Below are 6799 nucleotides of genomic sequence, written 5' to 3'. Positions count from 1 at the left end.
ATTTCCTTTAGACTTTCCTTCCTCACCCAGTTTTGGAACATCCCTATTTTATTGTAACTGCAGATTTTCTGTTCACTTGTTACAGTTTTTTAGTTTATTATCATTTCACACCCCTTGTTAAATGTAAACCAGCAGGAAGTGATTTTTATCTCAAATGCCGATATAGAAAAACACTAAATAAATAAAAATAAAATATAAATTTGGCTAATGCCCCCATCAGGAGGGCACCCTCCCTCCCACCCACCTCAGACTCCCCCCATCAAATCCCCTTACTGTGTGACCAGCGGCTCAGAACATGCATCCTGCTCCTGACCTGTTCAGCATGGGCTGGGTGCACCAGGAGCCAAATGCATTTTCCAAGCTCCTGGACATTGCAAGTTATTTGGTTAAACTATCCCCACCCTGGAATACCCCCAAAATACCCCTAAGTTTTCTACCTAAATTTTATCCGGATAATGACTTATCTGGATACATTTTATCCGGATAATGACGCCGGATAAAATTTAGCTGGATAAGTGCTAGCGATATGTTAAAGTCAGAATTTATCCGAATAACTCACAAGTTATTCAGTTAACTACTTTTGAATGTTGACCTCTTAAACATCATTAAAATGTTTTGTGTGTTTTTTTTAATTAAATATTTTAGTTAACTGTCAGTGTGTTTCTTTTCTTTCTGTGTTTGATTATATGGGCTGGCACATTACATTGTACAATATGAAGTAAATCATATAACTAAACCACTAGAATTAAAATTTTAAAAGTCCAAAGTTTGTTATAGGTCATTACTAAAAATTAATATCTCAATGTTTGGTAATTAATCATCCTATGTTTTGCAATATACAGTGCTAACTTCATTTTTTGGCTAGTCTTTATCCAGACCAACATAGCTGAAAAACTTCAGTTCTCGGTGGTTTACCCTCCACAATGGAAGCTTCCCTGACCATATTGGCTCAGCACACAGACAGTAAGGATAGTCTAAAGCTTTACTAAAGGCTTTCATAGACAGCCAATTTCTCCTCACTGCAATTAAGTCCTATCCTTGTTCTTACTATACCCTCATAATTTTTTTCAATGTCATAATTGTATAATTCTTCTCAATCATGGCCTCACTGTTTGAACTCAAAGCTTCTTGTATGTTTTGTTGTGAGTTTTCTCTATCCATCTTAATTAGAATGTAAGCTACAAAGAGTAGAGACTATCCATGTATCTCTGTGCAGCGCTGTGTAAATCTGGTATGCACTATACTATAATAATAATGATAATATCTAGCTGACACTCATGGAAATTCACTGGAGGTCTCTATGAAATGGCCTCCCCCCCCCCCAACCCAAGGACAGCTTACCCCCCCTGCTCCGAGCCCCAGTACATCACATCCTGCCCCCTCCTTCCACCCACAGCCCCAGGAGCAGCCCAGCCTTCCTTCCCCTCACCAGCCCCAGCTGTGGCTCAGCCAACCATGGAAATTACCCGGAGGCTCCAATTTATTTCCCTTCCCCCTCCAAAACCCAGCACAGCCTACCCCCACCCCTGCAGTCCCCGCATCAGCATAGGCTGCCCTCACTCCTCCAGCAGCTTCAGCCTGCAGTTCCCAGCCCCAGCACAGCCTGCTCTCCTCAGGCTGAGCCCCTCCCTCCAGCCACTGTGCAGCCTGTACCCCCACTAACCTGAGCTCCAGCCACTCTAGCCTCCAGATTTTGGACTCATTTTCTGAGGGCTAAGAGCTCTTTGCCAACTAGTAGATAATCGTACTTGTGGCACTCAGGGCAAAAGACTGGATAGCCCTCCTCCCCCTGCTGAACTACGTGCCTGCATCTTAATTTTGTTCAGCTGTTAGCGATTTAAAATTTCTAACTGTGTTCAGGCTGAACATTTTTTAAAACTTTAACCTGCTTGTGGGAGTACCCATGCCCGAAAAGAGCTCCTTGGCCAGGCTGAAGAAGAAGCAGGCAAACTAACTAAATAAAAGGAATACAATAAAACTGAAAAGAAGAAACATAAATCAAAATAAAAGGAAGAAGGGTGCAGGAAGTTGCAGGGGGACTGCAGAAAGTCTCACTGCATGGAACGAGATCCTCAGGCCTCCCAGTAATTCACTGGGGCACAGGGGACAGATGGGATAGCAGCAAGGTATCATGGGATAGCTCTGCTTCTGCTTGGATATATGGGAGAAGGGTCCTGGAGAGAGAGAGAAAATCTGGGGGAAATGATTTAAAATTAATTGTTGGGACTAGTTTGAGTGATGGGGTGCCCTGTACTAGCCCCAATCACATGTGCAAGGTGTCTTGGAAGGTTTTTGTGACCAGGAAACAGTCCCTGTGCTGATATTCTAGTATAGGCAGGAATCCATACTGGGTTTTGCCTGCATCTCTTTATGTATTCCCTTGTATCAAGCACAAAAGCATGAGGGCTAGCCTCCTGGCTTTTGGAGGTGATTTTCTCAGCATAGTGACACTTAAAGTAAGGTAACCAGCAACAAGGAATCTCATTTTGGACAGTGCAGCACATCTAAAAAATGTTAGAAATAAAACAGAAGCGGGTGACACCTCTGCCCTGTCATTGGGATGGCTGAAAGTGGCAGTGCTAGAAAAGCTAAGAATGTTTTTAAAATGGCACTGCTTAGGTGATGTCAGAAGAGAAAGAATCTGCACCCTGAAGAAAAAGGATCTGTAGGCAGGGATTTTAAGAGAAAGCTGGGGAGTTTTGTAAAAGAAGTGCTAAAAACCAGATCGGTTTTCTTCCAGAAGAATTATAGTGGAGCAAACTTTCACCAGAGGGGAACAGCTACAGGAACCAGTAGTATTGCTGTTACTGTGTTCCTGAAGAGCTTTGAAAGCAGGAGACAAAAAAAGAAGTTTCATTCCAGTTTCCAGAGTGACTCCTGTGCCCCTGCAAGGTAAAGACAAAAGGGATTTATTTATTTATTTATTTATTTAAATCTTTTCTATACCGTCGTTAAGTTATATACCATCACAACGGTTTACATACAGGCATGAAGCACTGAAAAGTGGAATATAAATTAAAAAAATACATAAATTAAAGTTGGTAAATATGTCAGGTAGTACATTCTAACAAGTGCCATTAAGGTAATAAAGGTGAACAGGTACACGTCTAATAGAACCTGTTCTAATTAGAGGGAAGTATTAAGATTTAAAGATTGGAAAATAAAATACTGTTCCCCTGAACTTAAAGGCAGGGAATGTTGTAGTATCATTTGTTTTCCACAGTTAAATATAACCAGTTCCATCAAGCTGCTGGATACCCGTACTAGAAATATCTTAAGTTTGAGGAAGATACTTGGCGACAGGAATGCATTCTTTATTATTGATTTCTAATGGATAGATAGTAGGTACCCCTCTCCCTCCCCCCCCCCCCCCCCCATTGGAGGTAGACACCAACAGAGGAAGGCCCAATGCCAAATACCACAGAACCCATCGCTGCAGGAGACATGGCTGCTTCTGAGATCATCACTCAGCGACAGACACAGCTCAGACCCAAGACCTCAGGACCGCAGATAAGTGGGTGACACACATCTGAGAGACACAACCTAGGTTTGGCCAGACTAGTAAAAATCATTCAGCTTAGTAGGAATGTAGGAAAGTGACAGAAAAGACAGACAATACAGAAAAGACAAACAGAGATAAGCAAGACAAAGATACTTACCATAAAACTGACTCTTTGTGTCAGCAGAGCCTAGAAGAGAAGATATAACCCACAAAGACTCAATTACTTAAAATACAAAGTTGAAGTTTGGATACAACTTTGGTCAAAGCTATAATAAATTAAAAGTGATACTTATCTGACTTTGAGTTGAATTAAGCTTGAGATTCTTCCAGAAAGAAAATAGAATTCTTAATATTAGTTTATCACTGGTATATGTAAAAGAACAGTTTAAAAGCATTTACATTCTAAATATTTGATTGTCTATTATTGTAATAGAAGAAAAAGATACATTTTCTTGAAATATTTTCACTGATACCTATTGAGAGAACTTAAATATTTATTATTTATTTCAATTCTTAATCCTTTTTAGAAAAAATACAATTTTTTTCTCAGGAATTGTTCAATCCAGAGGCTCTCCAGATAACATCCTCCCTCAGGACACTTATTCTAAATTTATCCTGGCTTCCCCTCCCTACCCCTGGGAGATTTTGCTGAGTGGGTTTAGGACCCCATTTCTGCACAGGAGACCCAGTAGGGAGGAAATCAAGCAGTGCGTTCTATGAGGTTTCATCTAGAAACCTTGTAACACAGAAACATTTAACATCTAGTACCACACCAACCTCTGCCACAACAGTGGGAGAAGGTCTCTGACACAGGAAGGCACTGTTTGGATAAGGAAGTAGGGATATTCATAAAAACATAAGAACATGCTATACTGGGTCAGACCAAGGGTCCATCAAGCCCAGCATCCTGTTTCCAACAGTGGCCAATCCAGGCCATAAGAACCTGGCAAGTACCCAAAAACTAAGTCTGTTCCATGTTACTGTTGCTAGTAATAGCAGTAATAGCAGTAGCTATTTTCTAAGTCAACTAATTTAAAGCACTTTTAATCTATTTAATTTATTTTATATTGTCTGTTTGTGATCCTCCAGAGACTACAATTGATCTACTTATTATTACCTGGTTATACACCTTATTGACCCTTTCTAAAACTAATTTCCTGCTATTGTATCAAATAAATACATTTGTTGATGACAATTTATAGGAACTGGTGTTTTGGCACATGCCTTTTGATCCTTTGTTGGTAGAAAGAAGGGAGGGTGTGAAAGCTGGGCTGTAAGAGCTGAAACCTAGATGGCTTGCTGTGCCTTCTAGGGTCTTCTGGTAGGAGAAGTATGCAGATGAGCCATTTGGTCCCCTACTGCTAGAAAGAGTGCAGGGGGCTATGAAAGCTTAAAGCTAGATGGCTCACAGTGTCCTCTGCTTGGACTGCTGGAAGAAGAATACAAATGAACCATCCAGTTCCCTACTGCTGTAGATAGTGTAGGGGGCTGCAGAATCTGAAGACTAGATAACTTATGGTGGCCTCTGAAGTAGTATTCTAGGAGAAGTATGCAAATAGAAATTCAAGTCTATAGCTAGAAAATGGGTGGAGGCTATGAACATTGAAACCTATATGGCTCACAGTGTCCCTCTGGAATCCTCTGCTGGGGTTGCTGAGAAATGTATACAAATGAGCTTTCCAGTTTTCTGCTGTTGGAAACTGTGTGGGCTGGGAAAGCTGTCTCACAGTGTCCTCTGGTGTCCTCTCCTGGGGCTGCTGGAAGAAATATATAGATGAGTCTTCCAGTCCTCTGCTGCAGACAGACACCACATCCTTAAAGTTCATTATATATATAGATAATATCCATAACATTGTTTGCATCATGATACCTACTGCTAAGTTACTGGAGTTGGGAAATACGGCACTTCACCTTCTCTACTTTCTTACAAAATAAAAACAAATACTCCTTGCATGCATTTGAGTTTTGAATTAATATTCACTCTGTTAAAAAACATCACTAATGTTTACATGGTAAACTATATTTCTCCCAACCTACACACCTTATGTTTACTGTTTATCATGGCTCAAATAGAGATGTGCAAATCTCTCAAAAATATGTTTGATGAAAAGCTGTGGATCTCTCATAAAATTTGAACAAGCTAAAAGTTTTCATATTAGCTATGTTTAAACAGATTTCAAGCTTGATAATTAGTAGGAGCACATTTTGGGCATTGTAGTGACAGAAATAACTACACCTAATTTTTTTGGTGGTATGGGGAAAAAAACTATTTATTGCTTGTATGTGGCCATTAGTGCTGATTGCAGCTATTATCACGTGTGATAATATGAGGCCTTCTAGTAACCACACCTACCATGGCCATCAGGCCCATAAAAACACCTGTTCTTCCCTGGCCTGCCTTCCTAGACCCATTATGTTTGAGGCAAGCATATTTGTGAGGGCATACTGCATGCTTGAGGAGGCTCATCGCAGCCAACAACAAAAAGAATAAGATCAATAAGTACCAGAACAGGCAAGAGAAGATCCTACCACTCCTAGGGAAATATGCATCAGAGCCTGAACCACTGGCCCTGCAGGGAGAGCGTCAGGGCCCACAACAGTGCTTGGCATGCAGGCAACCACGGCAAAGGAGATACAGGGAGCACATCTTTCCTCCACGAACCTCTTGGCTGGGCATGATAGAAGATTATGTGGTAAGCTGGTATCGCCTCAGCTCTTGGACTTTCCTGGATTTATATGAGGTTTTAAGAGGGGATCTGGATCCAGTGATGGAACGGTCTCATGCTATACCTGGCCTCGCCAAATTATTGGCCACCCTGCATTTCCTGGCATCTGTCTCCTTCCAAACGACAGTAGGGTTCATTAGGGGAATGTCCCAAACCACTGTTTCCTGCTGTCTGGCCAGGTAATAACAGCTGTATCTGAGCGCATTGATCGCTACATAGCATTCCCTTAAGACAAACATGACTTGATGGAAATCAAGAGAGGATTTTATGCCATTGCACACTTTCCCAATGTTTTGGGAGCTATCGTCTACATTTACGTAGCCATCATCCCAAAATGTAATAGGGAGCAGATCTTCCACAAAAGAAGCTCTTCCACTCCCTCAACGTGCAAGTGGTCTGTGATGCTCGCATCGCATCCTTGATGTAGTGGCTAGATGCCCGGGAGCCATGCATGATTCTTTTATACTTAGGCAATCTGGCCTCTTTGAACAATTTGAGGATGGTCTCTACAGCGATGGTTGACTCGTAGGTAAGACACATGCCTCTTTCTCTATTTCCTCTCTGGCTCTGT

The 6799-nt window shown here is 41.4% G+C and overlaps 1 long non-coding RNA gene across 2 annotated transcripts in view; it reads left to right on the top strand.

The window, feature by feature from the left end:
- Window positions 1-1766: 1766 nt before the first annotated feature.
- LOC115093202 overlaps window positions 1767-6799 on the top strand; it is a 166978-nt gene continuing 161945 nt past the window's right edge. For both annotated transcript variants that reach the window (XR_003857219.1, XR_003857218.1), the window contains exons 1-2: window positions 1767-2126; window positions 2741-2892. This is a non-coding gene — a long non-coding RNA (uncharacterized LOC115093202). The remainder of the gene's footprint in view (window positions 2127-2740; window positions 2893-6799) is intronic.

The sequence above is a fragment of the Rhinatrema bivittatum genome, chromosome 6 (genome assembly GCF_901001135.1).
Source record: "Rhinatrema bivittatum chromosome 6, aRhiBiv1.1, whole genome shotgun sequence".
In the NCBI taxonomy this organism is placed as follows: Eukaryota; Metazoa; Chordata; class Amphibia; order Gymnophiona; family Rhinatrematidae; genus Rhinatrema; species Rhinatrema bivittatum.
Note: the sequence above shows the minus strand (reverse complement) of the source record. Positions and strands in the feature narration are given on the sequence as shown.